At 55.0% G+C, this 22,409-nt stretch overlaps 1 protein-coding gene across 5 annotated transcripts in view; it reads left to right on the top strand.

Annotated features, from left to right (window-relative positions):
• Positions 1 to 4,120: 4,120 nt before the first annotated feature.
• PAK6 (p21 (RAC1) activated kinase 6) overlaps positions 4,121 to 22,409 on the top strand; it is a 36,629-nt gene continuing 18,340 nt past the window's right edge. Inside the window, exons 1-3 of one of the 5 annotated variants that reach the window (XM_069596036.1) lie at positions 4,121 to 4,820; positions 5,572 to 5,651; positions 15,210 to 15,327. The gene's annotated coding sequence lies outside the window, so the exon portion shown is untranslated. Of the gene's footprint in view, positions 4,821 to 4,857; positions 5,024 to 5,462; positions 5,652 to 14,460; positions 14,744 to 14,973; positions 15,078 to 15,209; positions 15,328 to 22,409 lie in introns of those variants that run through there. The other 4 variants (XM_069596034.1, XM_069596035.1, XM_069596033.1 and 1 more) reach the window with 4 other exon arrangements.

Below are 22,409 nucleotides of genomic sequence, written 5' to 3' on the forward strand. Positions count from 1 at the left end.
TTCCTTCTCCAATGCATGAAAGTGAAAAGTGAAAGTAAAGTCGCTCAGTTGTATCTGACTCTTAGTGACCCCATGGACTGCAGCCCACCAGGCTCCTCCGTCCATGGGATTTACCAGGCAAGAGTACTGGAGTGGGGTGCCATTGCCTTCTCCGGATAGTAATTCCTATTGGAGTCAAATTGAGTTTTTCCAATTTCCTTTTTTATTTTTAACTTTACTTTACTTTACAATACTATATTGGTTTTGCCATACATCAACATGAATCCGCCACGGGTGTACATGAGTTCCCAATCCTGAACCCCCTCCCACCTCCCTCCCAATACCATCTCTCTGAGTCATCCCAGTGCACCAGCCCCAAGCATCCTGTATCCTGCATCGAACCTTTGTTGAAGAAGCATTCCTAGAGAAAGTCCCTAACAGCAGGCACTCCTACTCCAGGAGCACGGTGGAGAGTCCCACCAGTCACACTCACAGCCCCCGGCCAGGCATTCTCCACACACCTTGCTCCACCACCAGGGCATGCCCGTTACCCTGGGCTTCTCGCCCCACTCCACCCCCACAGGAGGGAAACGGGGTGGAGCGGGAGGAGAGGCACAGTAGGGGCCCAAGCACCCTTATATGACAAGGCCTTTTAAGCTCCGTTCCACTCAGCACCCCCAGGACTTGGCTGGTCCTTCTCCCTTTTGCTACCAGCACCTTGGAAGGTGGGTGGGGGCTCTGGAGGCATCTGCTACGAGAACCCCACCTGCCCTGTGGGAAGCCATTTGGGAAAATCTCTTGAAGGTGGGGCCCCTACTTCTGACCTGGAGGCTGCGGGCTGAGGGCTACCTCTGAGGCGACACCAACCCTGGAATGCAGGACACGGACCTCCAGTGATGACAGCTGCTCGTTCGTCCCAGCCCTTCCTTTCCAGAGCCTGCCCCAGCTTGGGACGGCAGTGGGGCAGGCAGATCTGTTCCTCCCTTCCTGGCCCTTTGGCAAGAGGTGCTGACGAGTGTAGGCAGGTGGAGACAGGCCCGCACAACCGTCAGGAAGGCCTATGTGAAGCACCCTCTATACACACAGCTAAAGGAGGCGGGAAGTGTAGGAAAGAAGCTGAAGAGCTAGAAAAAGCTGGCAGTAAAAGGGCATTTTTTCCCACACGTTAGAACCCTAGACTTTGTTTCTGAAACTTGTTATTCTTAAGGAAAGCCTGGGAAGCATTTGTCTACGAAAATGTGAGGGCTTTGCTATTACAGGGCCTTTCCAAACCAGTTCCCAGATGATTTGTTTAAAGCCATTCGGTGGGATATTTCGGTGTAAGCTTTCAATCCAGTGGAACCTGACTCACCAAAATGGTGCCTACCAGACAAGTTGCTTTTGAGGCTTTAAGAATATCACCATTTTCAACAGTAAAATGGAGAGAAGTGAAAGACTGTATTAATTAGTTGTAAGGACACCATCTAGGCCGATTCACACGCTGCCACTCCCTGAGAGCCAAGAGTAAAAGACAGAAAAACCCACAGAGACAGCACCGCTGCTGCCTTGGACTGAACGACAGATACCTCACTCTTGGGGCTTCAGCAGAACGGGCCTGCGGGGGCAGCAAAGGGAGCATCACCGGCCTGTGAGGAGGAAGGCTGAGTTCCAGTCCCGACTGCCTCCAATATCCTGTGTGGCTTTGCTGAGTCACCTCATCTCTGGGGGCTGCAGTTTCCTCACCTGCGGAAGGCGGGGCAGGGCTGATGATTTGAGAGTCCCCTGCAACTCCATGACTCACTGTGTTCCAAGTACACGGGGGGCCAGAGCACAGAACCTCCTCACGCTTTCGTTCACTCAACGAAGTATGCGTGAGCATCTACTGTGTGCCGGGCACCATGCTAGGGCTCCTGCCCCCAAGAGCTCAGCCTGCTGGGATCAGCAGAGGTGACCCGCTGGGCTAACAAAGCGTGCAGAGCACCCAAGCAATGGCCCAAGAATGCAGGCGTCTGCCCGGCTGCCCCCTACAGGCTGCAGCCAAGCCTTTGAAGGGTTTCTTCCAATGGCTGACAGATTTCCGCTTTTCTACAACCTGTGAGGACAGGGGTCTCAGTTGGCAGCAATTCTCACCAAATCAAGAGTCCCTGTCAAAAAAAAAAGAATCCATGCAACATTACGTAGAGGAATGAATGAGTTCTACTCTGTGCAGGCGTCAGCTTCCCAAAGTCCCTGAAGACGAGACTAACAGAATCAACAATGTCTATCAATGATTATCACTCTCAGAAATTTGGAAGGATGAGCAAAAGTGGCCAAGACCCATGGTGACCCTTGACTGGTCTCTGAACTCCAGTACCCTTTCCTTTGGGGCTTCCCAGGTGGCTCAGTGGTGAAAAGTCCACCTGCCACTGCAGGAGCCACGGGAGACGTGGGTCTGGTCCCTGGGTCAGGAAGACTCCCTGGAGGAGGAAACGGTAGCCCACTCCAGTATTCTTTCCTGGAGAATCCCAGAGGAGCCCGGTGGGCTGCAGTCCATGGGGTCGCAGAGAGTCGGACATAGCTAAGTAACCGTGCACTCATGCACGCACCGTTTCCTTCAGCGCCTGCACCCTACTCTTCTTTCCCACCTCATGTGGGTAATGGGAACCCTTGACTAGGCTACCCTCTGCTCCACCAGACCAGAGACGCACCAGGTGGAGCACACGGTGGGAGCACCTTCCATCCAGGTGGGGGAGGCATGGAATCTGCAGAGTCAGGTCTGATGCCTAGAGACCTCTGCACTGCCTGGCCTCTGTCCCGGACTTGATTCTCCAGATTTCTCATCAGTGCTGGGAGCTAGTTACCTGATGCCTGTCCAAAAAAATCCCTTTTCTGCTCAAGATGACTAGTAATTAGAAATCCTAATTGAGTTTTTATGACTAAACAGGCCACGTGGTCCCACACCGCACAGCTCAATCAAAATGTCTATGTGTGCAGCCTGAGACCTTCACACAGAAGGTGACTGGGGTCATTGCTTTGAAGATTAATCTGACGCCATTTGGTGGGTGGATAAGAATGAGCCCCAAACAGCACAGTCATGAAGCGGAAAGCTGAGAACCTTCATGTTTTCTGAGCTCTCAGGATGAGCAGCTCCTGTGCCAGGAGCTTTGTTCATTTATTTCCCACAACCCTGTAGGCAGGTGAAATCATCCCCATTTTACACATGAGGAAATCAAGGTCCAGGTGGTTATATAACATGCCAAAATTCACTCAGCTGATGAACGGTAAAGCTGGGATGTGAACTCGGGACGGAAAGCTCAGAACCTGGGCTTTTAACCAAATACCACACTGTTTCTTTATGGAAGAAAATTCATGAAGTTTTCAAAAATAACATGAGCAGCCTAGTGCCACCTTGGATGTAAGGGGCGGGGGTGGGGAAGCATCGAGGGGAATGGTGGGTTTCCATCTGGCCATCAGCAGCAGCAGTGGGCACTGGGGTGGGAACTGGCTGGTGAAGGTGGTGCCCATGTTGGCAGCTGTGACTTGGGCTCTGGAATGAGCATTTCCAGGTTGATGGTCAAAACCATGGATAGGATGGTTTTCCAACAGGACCGTGGGCGAGTTTGGGAGAGAGGAGCAGGGGGCCAAGATTGGGCTTGGACACTGGGAGAAGATAAAGAACCAGTAAGTGGATGGGTAGGTTCAGGGACCTGGAGGGCATTGTGCAAGATTGAGCTCTCCCTGGCCCCAGGGGAGCTCAAGCACCTACCTGCAAAGGCAGATACTTCAGATCAGGGGCTGGGAAACAAAGGGTCTTTGCCAAGCCCTGAAGCTGATGCCCCTGCTGCCCAGCACCCTCTATGTGCCGCTTTCTCGCTCTTCACAGCAAAACCAACCGAGACCCCAAAAGGGGCTCAGCCAGCTGTGGCCCAGTAGCCAGGTCTTGCAGCCCTGGGTGCGGGAAGCCCAGCAGGTCTGGGGCTGCAGAGGGGAGGCTCGCTCGGAGAGCACAGGCAGCCCTTCCCCCTCGCCTCCCCCTCAGTAAAGGAAGGCAGGAAAAAACGTGTTTTTATAAATAGCTCCAGCCCCAGCTGATTTGTAAATTCAGTGGGGTTTTTTTGTGTCAATGACATCACCCTCCTCCCCATGGCAACCCCCGACGATATCAAAATTGCCAAGCAACGTTGGAGCAGCTCGGCGCCCCAAACGAGCAGGTCGCTGCCTGAGGATTTAATGGAGAAATCCCAAAGTGAGCCGGGGTGCTCGGTGGAGGAGGGACAGGCGGCCAGGGAGGAAGCTGGAGCCCGCCTGCCGGGAGCCCTGGGCCAGCTGGGGCCCCGTGGCCGCACTCCCTTTGACAGCCTGCTGCTGCCGGCTGCAGGGGGCAGGGCATTGCTCCCAGCCTGAGGTGCTGGGAGCCAGGAGCAGCTATCCAGGTGACTAAGCCGGCCCACGGGCACTGAGTCACCCGCTGGCCTGGAGATTTCTTCCTTCCCTTTTGCATCTGATTATTTTGGGAGCTGGAAACTTGGAGCTGCACCTGGGTCCCGCCCCTTCCAGCTCTCCCCTCCCTACCTGGGGCTCCACGGAAGATGGGACCTGCCACAAGCCTGCCGCCACCCCCTAAGGATATGGAAGATGCTGTGAGGGCCCGAGGTGCCCAGGGAGAGACGTCAGTCGGCAAAGTGCAATAGCGGATAAGGTGATGAGGCGGCCTGTCCTCTGGAGGTGTCGGGAGAGAAGGGGAGTCTGGTCCAGCCGACCAGAGTCCTCCTGCCCGGCTTTGAACACACCTCCTACAAGATATTTCCATAAATGAGTGGCTCCTAGGGTCAGAGTGGCACTTGGAGATCGAGGCTGGATTGGCTTAGGCTGGCCTGGGGAAGGTAGGTGGCTCTGCTGGGTGTGGCCCCACGTGTATGTGTGTGTGAGAGGGAGAGAGAGAGAGGAGCAAGTGTGTGAGAGCAGACCACAGAGGGGCCAGTGAGAGTTGGGGGTGGGGGATCCGGCATCCATTCACCCTGACCGATGCTGGGCCTGCCCAAGACGCGTGCTGTTGAAAAGGATGCCAGGCACCTGGCCTGAGCAGGTGAGGTGCAGTTCCAGCTCAGATGGGCCCAGGACCCACTGAGTCCATGGGGCAGAGACACACAGGGTGCCAGGGCAGGGAGTGGTCCAAGGTTGGAAACAAACCCCCCAGAGTGCTGGACAGCACTTGGGCTGCCCCTCTTCTGGCAGCCCTGGGCAGTCAGCTTCCTACAGGAATTCAGTCCCTCTCCACCAGTGCCAGTCGGCACCCATGTGTGTCTCCCACCGAGCTCGTTTGGGGACATCCCTGGGGAAGATGTTGCTCGGGGCTCCGGTCCCCCATACTCAGGACCCAGAGGGCCAGCCCCTCGGGCCCTCGACCCCACGCGGCACGCTCCGGTGTGTGTCAGGCCGAGGGGCGTGGGCCCCCCGCCTCCCCCACACAGCTGGCAGCCTCACAAGTACACCGGTGAGTAAGCCGCCGGGAGGGAGGAGGCTGTGTGCCCACAGAGGCAGGACGACACCAACCAGGAGCCTTCGGGAGAAGCAGCTGAGTGAGAAAAGCACTGAGGTTTTCTTTTTCTTTTTCCTTTTTTTTTTTGCCTGAAGGGAGTGCCGCTTCCTGAGCTAGAGACAAGCAGCGGCCTGCGGTGGGGAGCCCGGGGCCCAGCTGCCCAAGGACAGCTCAGGTAAGGTCCCTGCGGCTCGGGGCCCCCCGGGCAGGGTGGGGGTGCCCAGGTGTTCAGGTTGCCCACCATCTGGGACAGGAGCGGCAGCTGTGGGTTTCTGGGCTCAGGAGCCCCACGCCCACACCCCACCCCATCTGCCCCCCTTCCCGTGGATTTGGAAGCAACCCTGTCCAAGCTGGCCCCTGGCTCCCCAGCCAGAGAGAGAAATGCTTGTTTCTGCTGCTCCTGCCTTCACCTCCCCTTCCTGCTGGGCGGCGCACTGCCACCAGGACGCCCTTCCAGGAGGCCCCACCACCTCTGGGACACTCCCCTCATGTGTTCATCCCACAAATATTTATGGAGCATCCACTGGGGCCTGGGATCCAAGTCACACCCTCATGCTGAGCTTGACTTGGCACAGATTCTGACCCTGAAACTCGGCATCAACCCAGTTCAGGGGACTGCTGGGCTGAGAGCAGGCCCCAGACCGCATGCAGGGTTAATGACCTAGTCGGCTTCAGGGACACCAAGCCCATTGAGCTCCAGTTTATAAAGCACTGGGGCCACCCCCTCCATCCTGCCCCCACCCCACCTCGCAAGAAGCAAAGCTCATATGGTGTAGTTTGCTTTTTCCCTGGTATCACACACCAAGGTCAGAGGGTCCTGCTTGGGGTCTCTCCTTCAGTGATTTTGGTGGGAACCAGGTTTCTGAAGTAGAGAATGAGCTCTGGACTGCGTGGTCCCCAGGCCTGGTGGGCCTGGGACTGAGCCTCACAGAAGCTCACCTGGCCAAGAATAAGGCCTTTGGGCCAAGCAAGGGGTGACAAACCTGGGAGCCCTGGTGACCAGGGTGCCTTGTGAAGAGGACTTGGCCCCAGGAGCAGGCCTGGGAGCCCCTGATTTGGGTGGAAAGCTCTGTGCACCTTGCAGTGGCTACAGGGGAGGAAGATGGGGGCTGCATGGACCTTTCAGTCCCCCAGGGACAGACATTCTTGGTGAGCTGAGCAATCTGGAACATGCCAGGCTCAGGGAGAGGTGCAGGTCAGTGGCCTCCAACCAGGGCAAACCCGCTCTGCGCACAATCCCCCAAAACGACCAGGAAGGCCCCTATCCCGGAGGAGCTCAAGGGACCAGAGTCAGGATGAACACCAGTGTCTCCCACTCATTTAATCCCCATACGTGGCTCCAGGGCAAGGAAAAAGGGAGTCTTTACGAGCTGTGGCATTACCAGCTGAGGGGTATTCCCACTGCCTGGGAAAAGGCCGCTCCACGCCTGGCAGTACCCTACGTATGCAGAGCTGAGCAGCAGCTGGTGTCTGGCTGGGGGCAGAGAGGCAGCAGCTGGGGAGCACCAGACAAACAGCAGGCCAGCAGGGTGGTAGCTGGCTGGGCCCAGTGGGAGGGCCAGACAGGGAGGAGGCACAGACCCTGAGACACTGCACTGCTCACCCAAATGGCCCCAGAGCCCTCTGTGCACTCTGTCCTGGGTTCAGAAGGCCAGAAGGACTTGGGGGAAGCTGACCTGTGGCCGGAAGCAGAGTCTTTCCTGATGGATGCTCCCCACACCTGAGTGGGAAGGAGACTCAGGCGGTAGGAAGCGTGCTAGCAAACTTCATAACGGGCCCTCAGCAGCCTGTCCCTAAAAGAAGAACTAGCCGACAGGTTGGACTAGATCATGGAAAATGGAAGCTTCGGAAGCCGAAGAGCTCTGACTTCCTCAAGGCAGGCTGGCCCTCCTGTCTGGGATTAACAGGCCCACTGGTCCTGGAAGCAGCCCTTTCCAAGCTCAGTCTGAGGGCCTGTGGGCGGCTAAGGTGAGAGGTGTGAGGATGGGATAAAGGAGGGGACTTGTCTTTTCTGGGGAGCTTACAGCCCTTCAACAGGGGAGAGGAAAGCTGAACCGGATGGATTTTCATACCCTGGGGGTAGTTAGCACAGGACAGGGTGGGGGCGGGGGGCAGGGGACAAGTTCCCTTACAACTCCATGGCACCATACCCACCCTAACAAAGGGACACTCACGCTGGCCAGCATTTTCTATAAAACCTCATCACAACTCACCAGGCAGGGCAGAGACTTTACAGAGGGACAATGATGGCTTTTTGTACATCCATGGGCTCTCTGTGGTGACCTTTCACCCTTGAAGTGCTCGGTCAGCGATGCTGACACCTTTCTGCTTGGCTCTGGTTTTCCCAAGTTCACCAAGAACTTGGGGGGCCTCAGGCCTGTGGCTAATGGGGGTGGGTAGGCAGGGCTGTGTTCTCTTGCACACTCAGGCTGCCCAGGATTGGGGACGGGGAGGGGCTCCACGTGCTCAAAGAAGCCTGACTAGGAAGCTCAGGTCTGCTGGTTCCCAATTCTGGTCTCTGAATCCCATGCAGCAGGAACCCAGCCCACTCACCCACTGCAGGGCAAATAGCAAGGAACCAGTCACCTTGCTCAAGGCCCCCACTGCCTGTTCGCCACCCCGCCCCTGAGTGCTGCTGCCGCAGCAGGGTTAAAACCTTAAAACCGGGAGGACTAGTTCTCTGGTTCAGTCCTGGCCTGGTGCCTCCAACATCCATTTCCTTTCGGCTTCGAATGAGGTTCCCTAGGGAGTTGTGCAAGACACAGACGGTGCAGGGAGACAGGGACCAGCTGTGCATGCAGAGCGCACTCCCAGGCCAGTGGACAGGAGCGCAGAGGAGGGAAGGGCTGGGCCAGACAGAAGCTGGCCGCCCTGGATGGACCGCTGTAGAGCATCAAGCCAAAGGGAAGCCCCAAGACTGTGACGCAGCCCTCATCGTTTCGCAGAGTGAAACAGAACCCAGAGAAGAAAAGTGGGGTCCTGAGATCACAGAACTGACTGGCAGCAGAGTCAGTTTCGGGCCTGGGGGTCCCAGCCTTTCCATTAGGAGCATCAGTAAAGGCGCCCCCAAGCAGGGCCAAATGAGAGCTGCCAGGTAACACAATGGTTGGGAGAGGCAGCCGGCCTGACATAGTAGGAGGCCGGACAGGTTCCCTTGCTCCTTTGTGCTTCCAGCCCTAACAGGGCTGGGCCCTGCCCTTCCCCAGCCCCTACTTCTCACTTGACCTGGAGCCCCAGCTCAGCCCGTGCTCTTTCACCAGGTCCCCACAAGGAGACAGGCTTGACCCCTTCCTGGGACCAAGCCACTCTCTGATAAACAGATCCAGCTAACTTGTAAATAGATAGACTCAGCTCTACTTGTCCCAGGAAACATTTTCTATTTTAAACATAAGCCTGTTAATGTCTGAAGCCAAAGGACGGGGTAATGGTGATAGCATCTAGGAAGGAAAGAGATTCTGGAGCTGACTCTGTGACCGGGAGGCACACAGGAGATCCTCTGCCTCAGGTGGTCTTTTCCCTGGTTATATGCCATGACCCCGAGCAGGAATTTAAGTGTCCACCATCAAAGGTCAGATTCCAGGAGCAGGCGGCCTGTCATCTGTCATTTGTCTCCCTGACACCAGGCCCAAGCTGGCTTTTATATCCCATGATAGTGGGTTTTTCTGGGAGATGGTATGTCAGGGATCAGGAAAGGTGGAGGTCTCAGACCCTGAGGAGGGATGGAGCCAGACCCAGGGACATGAATGCAAGGCCAGGAGTTAACAAGCATGCAGGCCTCCTATAGAGAAGAGGTTGGTCAGACAGGAGGTGGAGCTGCCTCTCAGCAAGAACCACTGCGAGGAGAGGCGGGTAGGGCAGTGCACACCAGGACCCTTCTTGTCAGTGTTCACATAAAGGTCCCACAGGCCCACCTAGGACGGCTGAGGTGTGGTCCGGAGATTAAAGAATGAAACACCCTGAGAACAGATGATGGAAGCTGTCTGCCCACACCCCATCCTAGCACCCTCTAAGCATAGCCCAGCCCAGCCAAGTGGCAAGTCATGTCTTCTCACACTGACCCAAGGCGGATGCAGAAGGTGGATTGCCACAAGCTTTATAGCAAGATGGTTAATGCTCCCAAGAGGCCACATGGGCCAGAGTCTGTGAACTTCGTGCATTTAGAGCTAAGGTATCCCCCAGAAGGTTGTAGATGTGCCTTAGGCAGCCAACATCATGCTTCCTTACTCTTTCCTTCCCTGGATTCTGGCCAGAGTTCATACCTACTCAGAGCACAAGCCTTCTGCTGCTCCAGCTCACTTGTCCTTCCTGAAAGTCAGGCCCTGGGCTCCAGGACATGGGTGCCCATCAGAACCCTGCCCCGACCTTACACTGGGGGCAGCTGCTGGAGGTTCCTGGGAGAGAGGAAATGACAATGAAGGGTTTCCATTCAGGAAGCTTCCAGCTGTTAGTTCTGCCAGCAAAAATGCCAGCTAGAGAACTAAACTGCCAACAACAGACATTTGGATGGAACTTTGGAGCCCATTAAGAGCAGGGGCTGCAAAGTGATCATAGTGAGAAGATATTAAAGGAATTCATCATGTCTCTAAAATGAGTGTCCTTAGCATAGAGGTAGCTCTTTCTGGTGCCACCCTCCCCAGTGTAGCTCATGCCCCCATGTACCCAGGAAGGGTGCTGCAGTCTGCCCTGCTCCTGCTCCAGCCCCTTGAGGTGGGTGGACAGTGGCCCCTGCATCTGGGTGGTTCGTCCAGGTCACCAGGTCCCTTTGGGACTCTCAGGCAAGCTCAGCCGCAGTGTCAACTTTCATTTAGAGAAGATGGGCCTATGTATTCTAGTTGGCAAAGGAAGCCCAGTACAGATGCATGCTTGAGGAAAAGGCAGGGTGTGGTCATTTCCTTCAGCTGAGGTTCAGAGTGGCAGTGACCAGGCAGGGGAGAATATGGACTTTCCCCAAACCTAACTGGGCCCAGGTGGCGCTGCCAGATGGGGCTGGGGTTCTCTCTCTGGAATTTGGAGCGATTTAGTATCAAGGTCTCCTGGAAGAACCTGGGATTCTGCCCTGATGGTGCACTAAACTGGGCTCCATTGCTCCCAGTGGCAGCTTGTGCATACATGATGTGTGAGAGGGGTGTTTTCTCCTTGGACCCTTCAGCAGCTGTGAGGGCCAAGAGCCAAGAACTCTCACCCTGTTTGGGGGTGCTGGTCCTTTGGGGGCCCTGTACCCCAATGCTCTAGACCTCATCATTCCACCATCTTCCCAAGGAAGAAGGGCACATGTATGCATGCTCAGTTGCTCAGCTATGTCAGACTCTTTGCTCCCCTATGGACTGTAGGCCTCCAGACTTCTCTGTCCATGGCATTTCCCAGGCAAGAATACTGGAGTGGGTGGCCATTTCCTACTTCAGGGGATCTTCCTGACCCAGGGATCTAACCCACGTCTCCTGCGTCTCCTGCATTGCAAGCATATTCTTTACCCACTGAGACATCAGGAAATCTCCCCTGAGAAGGGAACCCTTTCCCCCTTTATACATATCAAGAAACTAATGCTGAGACTAGCTGAAGTCTAGAAAGGCAGAAGGGCTCCGATCTTGTAGGAACTCATGGTCTCTGTGGCTAGATTCGACCTCCCTCCTGCCTGAAGACCCCAAGGGTTTGGCAATCTCAGCTTTCTCAATTCATTCTCCCAAACCCTCAGAGGTTGCCTCCCAAGCCCATCAGGAGAGGATGGATAGTTCTATCAGGGTGAGGGGCACTGATCCAGGCCACCCCAAGAGCAGGAAGGGACAGGCGTGGACAGCCTGCAAGCAAAGGGGAGGAAGGGATCTTCTCCAAAGAATGCCTCCTCTCCTCAGACTAGGGGCTCAGGGTAAACGGGCTGCTACTCCTCCTAGTGCCCGGCCCCAAGGGGTTTCTCCAGCCAAGTAGCTAGCAGGTGCAAGGCCCCACCTCCCCATGTGGCCTGAGGGTACCTGGCACATTCTGGGTCTGTGAGGGACAGACGGCTTGATGCAGGGATTTCAAGCAGAGTGCTGGCTCATGACTCAGTGAGAGATGGCAGAAACTGAGGCCCTCTCTGCCCCTCATACCCAGGGCCATGTGGGGTTCCTCATCCCCTCACCAGAAATGGAGGAGAGGTCACCCCCGCACTTCTCTGTCTCACATGACTTACCCTTCCTGGGTGGTAGTCAGGGCCGGCACCAAGAGGCAAATTACCAGTGCGTCCCCCAAAGACTGCTGCCATGGACCTGACCCCGCATGGTCAATCATACCTGACAGCCTCTGCAACCAGGGAACTCTGAGCAGTACTGAGTTATAAGAATGGACTGGGGACAGATACTCTTGGGTTGAAATTCTGGCTCCACCGCTCAGTAACTACAAGACCCTGAACCGGCTGCTTAACCAGTCTGGGCCTCATCTGTTTCCTCATCCGTAAAATGAGAATAACAACAGTATAGTCCTTCTGTCTCAGGGTTGTTGTGAAGACTTGAGTGATGATATGTGTAAATAGCTTAGCATGGGGCCTGGCCCATCGGAAGCATTCAAGATTCAGTAGGCATTATTCTTACTATTATTACAGAAGGGCAGTTATCCAGAGAAAGGACCCTGCGGAAGTTGTTCGAGTCACGGAGCAGAAAGGTGCTGGGAAAAGATAATGTGTTTGTGTTTCCAAACCACGTATCGATCTGTATCTCTCCTCCTTGGCCCTAACCCGGGCTCTTGGCTCAGATGTTACAACAGGCCCCGACAGCCACAGGCTGAGAGCCAGGGAGTGCCTGCCCTGCCCATGTGCCCTCCCTGACACCCTCCCAGACCAGGCTGGTTGACCAGTGCCCCAGAGCTGGTAGGGCTCTGAGAACCACAGCCCATGGTGAAATGCCAGCTTTCAGTGCCCCAGTCCAGCACTCCTGCCCAATTTATGGAATGGCAGTGCATGGACAACCCCCTCAACCAGAAGGCCTATGCCAGCTGCCAAGGCTCTTCAGAGGAGGGTGTGCCTGGTCCCTCTCCCTGTGCTTGGGGTGGCAACCTGGCAATAGGCCCGAAGAAGGCTTGTAGATGCTGGAGAAGAAGCTGTCCCTAGACTGTCCCCACCACTTCCGGCACTGCTATTCTGCCTCCTCCTCCTGGGCAGGGCTGAGTTGGGAGTGGATGAGAGGAAGATGGGGAAGGGGAGAGAGTCACACACAGAAGTTACTCACTCAGGATCTATTCTGCGCCTCCCAGCCATCCAGATATGCAGAGGCTCATCCAACCCACCGCAGCCGACCCATCTGTACCCTGCCTGGAAGTGCAGAAACGTGTAGCTATGATGGGCCCAAGAGGCCCCCTAGTCCAGTTTGGTATTCACTATGGGAACCTTTACTCTAGCCCATCTGACAGATAGTTATCTGCTTCTTGAATACCTCCAGAGATGGGGGATTCATTACTTCCTCAGTCAGTCTTACTTAGGTAGGAGTCCTGTCTCTCTTAAGGCCCCAAACCCCACAGCAGCTCTCAAAGATGAGAGGCCCCCCAAGTTTCCCTAGACTTTCTCCCTATGGGGTAAGGATGGGACTTGGCTTGTAGCCTTTCTGGGATACCCAAGCCTGGATCCAACCAAATTAAATACCAGTTCATTTCTGATAATACTGTAATGTTCCCACTTTAGTGTAGCTTAACAGTTCAAAAGTCCTGCTTGGATCTGTGGTTTTGGCATATAAGGTATTTTAATTAAAAGAAAATAATTCACGTGTGTCAATTAAAAAAATGGTTTAGGGTGTTGATTCTAGGTTCAATGGTGTAATGCATTTCATTCTAGCTTTGGTTCCTGCTTCATTTCAAATCCTCAACAACCATTTTCCCCCTCCCTCCTTCTCCTTCTCCTTCTCCTCTTCCTTCTCCCACCCAGCACAACCAGCTTCCCATAGCCAGCCTGTCCATCTGGCATCACCATGCCTTCCCCAGGGAGGCTGAGGACAGACATCAGGGCTTTGTGATGCAGCCAGACAGGGTGCAGGCCTGTTTGGGGTGATGAATTCCCACTGGCAATCTCAGCTCTGTTTGGTGGGAGCCTACAGTAAACTGTGCATAGCAACTGAGCCTAAAATGCAAATTCTTTATCCATAAATTGCACAATGTCTAAAGAATCAGTGAGCAAAAATGTACATGGCAACAGTGACCTCAGTGATAAAGTTTGAGGTGCTCAAAGTGATGAAAATCCCTGCATTGTCCCCAGTGCCTGCCACTGCTTTGGGGGCAGCCATCTGGGGTCCAGATATACTGAATTTCTAAGCTAGAATCCCCTGGATACTCAGTTGGACACAGCCCTCTCTCTGGACCCAAGGACAGCAGGAGTCTGCTCACTTCCTTGTTTGGGGAAGAGACAGATGGTCCGTGCCCCTCTCCCACACATATAAACACAGGACAAACCATCCTCCAATCCAGGGGCAGGGCAAAGAGCAGCCCAGAGTGAGCCACTTGGGATTGCCATCCTAACCCTCGGCCAGGGCGCTGCTGGGGACAACTAGGAGATACTGGCTCTAGAACCATATCTTCTCCTCTGTTTGGCGGGGGTGGGGCTGGGGGTAGGGTGGGGGTCCAGGGCTCCTGGAAGCTTTCTTTCCCCAGAGGTCCCCTACAATCCTGAGACCAGAGGGTTCTCAAAACTGAGCAAGATCTGACAAAGGCGTTGGGGTCTATAATTTCCGCTTTCCTGCCCACACAAGGGGGCCACCCCAAGGCAGTCGTGGGACCTTGTCCCTGTGGGACAGGACAGGCCAAGGTGGCAGGTTTCAGGGCTCCAGCTGCGCTCTCCCCGGTGTGAGGTGGGCACGCGCCGCCCGGGCGTGCGTCTTCAATGCAAATCAGGGAGTTAATTACAAAGAGGCGCTCGGGGGACAGTCCAGGTCAGGCCTCTACGCGGCAGCCCAGGGTCCGAAGGGCCACGTATAGGTCACGGTAGGCAGCGGCCGGGACCAGTACCGGAAGGCAAAGGGCTGGCTGCCGCTGGAGCGGAGCGGCCAGAGAAAATGGGTTGAGCAGAAGGGCGCTCCTCGGGAGAAGAAGCCCCCTGGCCGCTGCCCCTGCGCGCCTCGGCGACTTCTCCCGGGCTCTGCGTTCGCCGCGTCCTACCTGAGGCCACACCCCGAAATCAAACTCCGGGCAGGTGAAGCCGGCGCGGCACAAACATGTAAGCGCGGCCTCTCCTCGCCGTTCCCGGCGCCTCCCGGCGGAGGGTGGGCCGGACTGCCGCGGCCTCTCGGAGAGCTCTGGGGGCTTCCCGCTCGGCAGGTGGGTGTCCCGACCGCCGAGGGGCTGTGAGCTCCGCCGGGGCGGGGACCGGCCTCCCCGCGCGCGAGGCTCCGGGTCCCCGGGTTTTCCTTCCCCAAAGTGCGGGGCCGCCGGCGCGGGCAGAGGGGACTCGGCTGCGCCGGGAGCCGACCTCCCTCGGCGTGTGCGCCCGGCGCTCGCGCCCAGGCTGGCGGGGGCGGGCTTCGTCCAGAGAGCGCCTCGCCCGGGCTGGCGAGGCGGGGCCGGCGGCCGCGCTGGGTCGGAGCGAGGCGGCCAGAGGGAACGCTGAGCCTACCGCCCCCTATCCCCGTGCGCTCCCCTCGCACCTGAGAAGGTGGCTCAGTCGGAGGCCGGGCGGAGGGGGATGGGTGGCGGTTCCGAAGCCTCTGGATTCCGGCCAGTCGCAAAATCCGCGGGGATACTTACTACCTCGGTCACAATGAATTTCTGATCTGTTTCCACCCAGGCCTCGGAGGACTGGCCCTGGAAGGTGCCAGGCCTTCCCTTTCCTCGGTGCCTGAAAGCTCTGCCCTCTAAAGAGTGAGGAGTTGGGAGAAAGAAGAGGCCGGGAAGGCGGCCCAGAGGTGAGTGAGCCCCGGGAGGGTGTCCAGGGGACTTCTCGGACCTGCGTGAGGCACAGGCTGGGACAGTGGCAGGCAGGTGGCCCTCCTGTGCTGGCCCGTTTTCGGTACTGTTAGGCAGGGGTCCCTCCCAGTCCTTAGTGGGCGTCCATTGTTACTTCAACTGCCTGCACCCACAGCAGGCGCAGGGCTTCAAATGGCCCGCCCTTGTTCCTGGCCCAGGTCTGATGCCTGTCTGGGGAGAGGCAGTGTCGCCAAGGCCAGTGCACTGAATTCTTGTTTGGGAAAGAGGTTCCCAAACAGGAAGGAGGGAAGCAGGCCCAGCCTTTGGGCTGAGCAGGTCAGGCAGGAGCTCCAGCCAAAGGTGCTGGTCCGCATATCCCAGCCTACCAGCTCACTCCCCAGCTCTCCAACCTGCTAAAATCTCTCCAACTTTACCTGCACCCAGTGAGTGGATTCCAGTTGGGAGGGAGATGCCGCTGAGGACACCAAGGGCCAAGACATGAAGATTTCCGGTGTGTAGGCTGCATTTTCTCTACCTTGCCCCATTCTGGTGTGTGTGTTTTTTAAAAAGATGTATGTATTTATTTGTTGACTTTGTTGCTGCACTCAGGCTTTTTCTACCTACAGAAAGCAGGGGCTACTCTTTATCGTGGTGTGTGGGTTTCTCGCTGCGGTGGCTCCGCTCGTCGCCAAGCACAGGCTCAAGGGCGTGTGGGCTTCAGTAGTTGTGGCTTGAGGGCTCTAGAATATGGGTTTAGTAGTTGTGACACATGGGCTTAGTTTCTCCGTGACATGTGGGTCTTCCCAGGTCAGGGATTGAACCTGAGTCTCCTGCATTGCAAGGTGGATTCCCAGGCGCTGGACCACCGGGGAAGCCCATGGTGTGAGTTCTGCTGTGAGCTCTTCCCAGTCATACGTAGGACAGTGGTGGCGGGCACAGCATTTGGAACCCAGAACCCAGAAAGACCTGGGTTCGAATTCTGACTCTTTGCCTTTGATTCCTTAGGCAAGTTGCTTTGTTTTCTCTCCTAACTTTAATGAAGTTATCTATAACATGGGGGTGATCATGCCTTCCTTGCAAGGCACGTGGTGAAGTGACAATAATAACTGATGAAGGAGGACAGCCCCAGCAGGAGCCTACCTGCCTCGCCTCCAGTTTTGGAAAACGTCAAGCCACCTGAGCCCTCTCTTGGAGAACTTGAAGAATGGTCTGGCTGTGTGACAAGAGATTGTGGAGGATGTTAGAGCCAAGCAGCGGGAATAAAGTCAAGGCCGAGGGTCTGTGGAGGGTGGGTAGTGAGGCGCCTCTGGGCAGAGGCCATTTCTGGAAGGGAATTGGCTTTGGAGGCAGAAACAACAGCATGCTCTGGGGAGCTTTGCAGGGCTTCACCTGTTCATAGGTGACCCTGGACATGTTGTTACCACCAGTGCAGACTGGGCCAGAGAGAAACTCTGGCTTGAGGCTTCTGGTCCTACCTCTGCCCAGAGGAGCTGTGTGATCTGGGGCAGGTCAGTTAGCTTTTCCATGTGTATCCATCGTGGAAGAGCTTGGGAGTTGGGCTTGAATCCTAGCTGCACACTCACCATCTCAGACAATGACTTCCCTCTGAGCCTGTTTTTCCACCTGTAGACTTAAGCTCTTAAAATCTACCTTGTAGAGTTGTCACTGTCATGACCACAGTGTCTGACACGTGCTGGGCACGTAATACACGTGTATATGTAGGTTCCCTTTTTCAGCTCTGCCTTCCTCTCCTTGGTCACCGGTCCTCCTAAAAAATACACTCAAACAGGTTTGGCCCATCTCACTGCAGTTTTGTGAACTTGGAGTGAGGAGGCGAGCAACGTACAAACGATAACTGTAAAAACAGTCTTTTTGTGACTAGGGGACTCTGGAGGTTCTTTGGCCGAGGCACCAAGGGCTCTGTGATGAGGATTTGGACCTCTCTATCTATGTGGAAGCTGGTGAAAATTGAATAGCAAAGAGGGGCCAGGACTGCAGCCCTGCCATGCTTCCCTCTGCCCTTGGAGATAATCCTGTGCCCAGGAAATCCCAGCGCTGCCGACTGGGGAAGCAGTTGAGATTCTAAGTATGGTGAACAGAAGAGGTCAGAGGGCTGCTCTGGCTTGAGCTGTGGCTGGACCGCAGCACGGCACTTGCAAGCTGGAGCTGGGCCCAGGAGGCAGGCCTGAGTCAATATTGACCTTCCCTGGCTGACCAGCCTGACTCTTCGGCCTCTCATTCAGCTGGAGTGTTGACACAAGTGATTGAATGAGACTTATTATCATATTCTTTTCAACAGCAGCCCCATTATCTTTCCCTTGGGGATTCACTAAGACCTGTAGTGTGGGTAGGATGCCAGGGGTGGGGAACCCAGACATTCTGGTGCATTCTGTGCCCAGGCCCTCTGTCCTGCACACTGGGCTTCTCTCTGGGCCGCTCTGGTAGGGCAGAAGAACCTCAGGGTACTGCTTTGCATCCTGGGGATGCTCCATCCACATTTCCACACAGCACCCTGGGCAGATCTTACGGAGCCTGTGGGCAGGGGCAGTAAGGGGTACAGCCTGGGTCTAGGACCCACCTACACTGCAGGGGACAACTGGGCAGAAGAGCAGATGAAATTGTCTTCAGGCCCTTTGCCTGGTGCATTTCTAGGGGCCAGGAAGGGTGCTGGGGTGCCACCTCTCTTGTCACGTGCAGAGGGCAGTTTGAGGCCCAGATCTCGGTGAGCTGAGGGGGGACAGAGCTCAGCCCTACACGAAGGACGACAAGCTCTGAGGGGACAGAGGGCAGGGGCCTTAGGAAGGGGCACATCCCCATCACTGAATGCATTGGCACTGGCCAGCAGGATGTGGGCGAGCTCCTACAGAGAATGCCACCAAGGGATGGAAAATGAGGCAGGGACTCAGGGGAAGCCAGACCCCAGCAAGTCCTACAGGCAGGCTGTGCAGGTCAGGGGACCAACAACATCTATTTGGAAAAGCCAGCTAAACGCACAAGAGCAAGGATTCTGTTTTGTTCACCACGATCCCCAGAGCCTTGAGCAGAGCAGATGCCCAACAAATGAAATTTATTGAATAAATGAACGAATAATACAATTTTATAAAACTTTGAGAATAATCTTGCTGACGGATGAGAATACTCCAGTGAAAGACTGGCCTCTGTCCAGGGTATTCTCAACCAGGGGGCTGGTGAGGCACATTCCTTGTCATGGAAGGGTGGGGGGTGGGGGTGTTAGCTCATCCTAACAGAGAGCTTACAACATCTCGGAGCTTATGAAGCCAAACAAATCCTATTCCCTATGAGTGGCTGCAAACTCCTTCAGGCTCGCTTTCTGGAAAGCACCTTCCCAGCCTGTAGTGTGCTGTTGTGAATCCCTTCAGTGGGGTAGTGTCCTTTCCTTGAAAAGAATTCAACATGTGGGAACAGCCAGAGCCCACTGGAAGCCAAGTCTGGGGGTGAGGCAGCCACATTGGACACCAGCTCTTCTGGTGAACAGCAGAGACCACAGGTTAAGAAAACAGTTGGCACTGGCTCTAGATGGGCCCCAGAGTTACGTCCCAAGAGGACTTCTGGCAGGAAGGCAGTCTGGGAGCACGTCTGGAGCGGGCAGTTTCACTTCCCAGGGTCTACCTCAAATGGCAGTGCACCCTGGGAAGCCTGTGCTCTGCTTTGAGGTTTAAGCGCAGACACATGCCTTCGGGGCTCTGCCTTGGGTTGGTGGGGTCCCACAACTGGGTGGTCCTGGCACCTCAGGCCTGGCAGATGGGTGTCTCCTCACTCAGAGGAAGAGCAGCTTGAGGGAGTGACCCACCCAGTGCAGCTGTCTGCCGTCCCTGTTATGGACCCTGGACCAGCTGAGCCACAGCACCTAGTCCAGGGGCTCCACCGCCCAAACCCCACACACACACCTGTCACTGTAGAACCTTAGCATCAGCTACAAAGCTCTGCCCACCCTCCTTGAGCCAGGCCTGCCAGTTGCCTGACTTTAGGCTGAGACCCTACTGAGGGGACGTGACCTGTGCTGGAGAAAATACTCTCCCGCTATTTCTGTGGTCTTTCTGTATGTGCCAGGCCCTGCATCACAGCTGCCAAGGCGAGCTCTTTAGAACACCCGCACCACCACCATTGCAAGGCAAAATACAAACAAATCCTGGTTCCAAAGTAAGGGTCAGCTTACAAGTCAGCACCCGTCTCCGTTGGCCTCTGACTCACAGATCAGAACAGGAAAGAACCCAGCAATCTTGGTTGAGAGAGCGGGCCCTGGCCCACCCCCTTTTACACAGGCTGCGCAGCCCCTCCCTGTTCACAGATACCTCTGGGAAAGAGACCAACAACAGCCCGAGTCCTTCCAAGTGGGCATGGTGGATGGAGCAGGACTTGGGAATCAGATCTGCGTTCAAACCTCAACTTGGTCATTTCCTGGTTCTGTGACCCTGGGCAAGTTATTCAGCCTCCCTGAACCCATCTGGATTTGCAGATGATGATAATAATGCCTACCTCCCAGGGTTGTTGTGAGGATTAAATTAGTTGGTGCTTGAAAAGTGGCTAACACATAGTAGGTGTTCAAGAAAAGTTACTTCCCTTTCTCTCTGGAGTCTCCTGCTCCTCTGACAGGAGAGTCCCGCCCCTCAGTGACCCCGGGCTCCCTGAACTCTCCCACCAGCTCCACCCTCAGTGTTACTGGGTGTGGCAGCTCTTCCTCCAGAAGGCTCTGCCAGGAGCTGACCGGCTCCCCAAGTGCCAGGCTCAGCTCGCACTGGAGGGAGCAGCCTCGGCAGGAGCTGTGCCCGGAGCTTCCTCCTCAGACTGGTTGGGGCAGGGCTCTCCCCTCCTCTCCCTTCCTCTCCCACCCAGTCATGGGCCAGCCTGCTGGCTGGAAGGTGACTTCCTTGGCCATTCAGAAGAGGAATGTGCAAAGCATTCCTCAGGCGTAGAGACGCATCCCAGCCTACGGAAGACTCCTAACCCCTCCCTCCTCTGGTCTGGCGAGGTGTCAGACCAGAAGGGAGGGGCTGGGGCAGCAGAGTTCACCGTGAACCAGAGCGGGCACCCTGCCTCTGCCCACTTTCTTCCGCCACTGAAGCCCACATATTTTCTGTCAGGCTGGGCAGAAGGCAAGGCCGGGACTGGCTCTCTGAGGGGACAGCAGCCCTCTTCCTGCTTCCTGCTCCAGAGTATCTTCTTTAAGGAGAGCTCTTCCACTAGGTGAATGAGGTGTGGACTCAAAGAGCTGGAGCTTCTGGGTGACAGTTTTAAACGTGGGCGTGGCCTGATTTGATTTAACCTCAAGGCTGACTCAGCACCCGCTCTCCCTCAGCCCAGGGACTCCTGGGCTTGTCAGAAGGTGGGAAATTGCGTGGAAGATGGAGACCTAGGAATGGCAAGGGAGGGCCCCTGTCTGGGCATTAGTGTGTGTGTCTAGGACACAGAACTGGAGAGAGGCACTCAGGTGATTGATACCCAGTGACCTGGCAACAGAGAAAGCAATGGCACCCCACTCCAGTATTCTTGCCTGGAAAATCCCATAGACAGAGCAGCCTGGTGGGCTACAGTCCATGGGGTAGCTAAGAGTCAGATACAACTGACTGACTTCACTTTCACTTTTCACTTTCATGCATTGGAGAAGGAAATGGCAACCCACTCCAGTGTTCTTGCCTGGAGAATCCCAGGGACGGGGGAGCCTGGTGGGCTGTCATCTATGGGGTTGCACAGAGTCGGACACGACTGAAGCGACTTAGCAGCAACAGTAGACCTGGCAACATCAGAGACTTAAGTGGGTGCATATCTCTTAGGAACTCAGTCCTCATGGATCACTCTTTTCTTTATTTAAAAATATGTTGTTTTCTTTTGGAGAAGGCAATGGCACCCCACTCCAGTACTCTTTCCTGGAAAATCCCATGGACGGAGAAGCCCGGTAGGCTGCAGTCCATGAGGTCGCTAAGAGTCAGACACAACTAAGCAACTTCACTTTGACTTTTCACTTTCATGCATTGGAGAAGGAAATGACAACCCACTCCAGTATTCTTGCCTGGAGAATCCCAGAGACGGGGGAGCCTGGTGGGCTGCCATCTATGGGGTTGCACAGAGTTGGACACGACTGAAGTGACTTAGAAAAGCAGCCCGTTGTCTTCAAGGAAAATTCAGAAGAGTACAAAGATGGAGTAGGAGGAAGTCACCTGGGGCCCCACCAGTCAAACACGAGGATAATGAATATTTTGCTATATTTCCCTTCAGATAGTCATTGTGTTCATACTGCATTTACAAATTAATCTTTGTAAAATATTTACAAAGACCTTTGTGAAATCTTTAGAAAGAAATTACTATTGCTAACCTAGGCCTGCTTTGGACAGAGAAGACCTTGGTAGTTTAATTTGTCCTTGGGACCCATGGGTATGGACAGGTTTGGGCCCCAGCAGGTCAGGGCCTCCAGAAGAGGCCCCGATAGTCACTCACAGCAGACCTAGGGCAGGGGATGGCCAGACTATGGGTTTCCCCTTCCAACCCTCCACCATCACTTTATTATTTTGCCTTTCACAATTAGAGCCAATTAGTTTGAGGTTATGATATGAATTCATTTTTCCAGATTCTTTTTTTTTTCATATGAAGATCTAATTGCTTCAGCTACGTTTATGGAAAAGATCATCAGTTCCCTGCCATATTGCAGTGTCACCTTTGCCATAAATTAAAGGACCTTATGTGAGTGAGTCTATTTCTGGATTCTCTCTTCTGTTCCACTGGTCTGCTCATCAATCTGTGTGCCAATTCCACCCTGCATTAATTATGGTAGCTTTATAATCCGTCTTGATGTCTATTAACGTAACTCTCCAGCTTCGTTCTTGTTCAAGACTGTCTTGGCTATTCCTGATTCTTTGTTTCTCTGTACATTTTAGAATTGGTTTGTCAATTTCTTTTTTTATTGAAGGATAATTGCTTTACAGAATTTTGTTGTTTTCTGTCAAACCTCAACCTGAATCAGCCATAGGTATATACATGTATCCCCTCCCTTTGGACTTCCCTCCCATCTCCCTTTCCATCCCACCCTTCTAGATTGATACAGAGCCCCTGTTTGAGTTTCTTAGCC

The sequence above is a fragment of the Ovis canadensis genome, chromosome 7, assembly GCF_042477335.2.
Source record: "Ovis canadensis isolate MfBH-ARS-UI-01 breed Bighorn chromosome 7, ARS-UI_OviCan_v2, whole genome shotgun sequence".
NCBI classification, from domain to species: domain Eukaryota; kingdom Metazoa; phylum Chordata; class Mammalia; order Artiodactyla; family Bovidae; genus Ovis; species Ovis canadensis.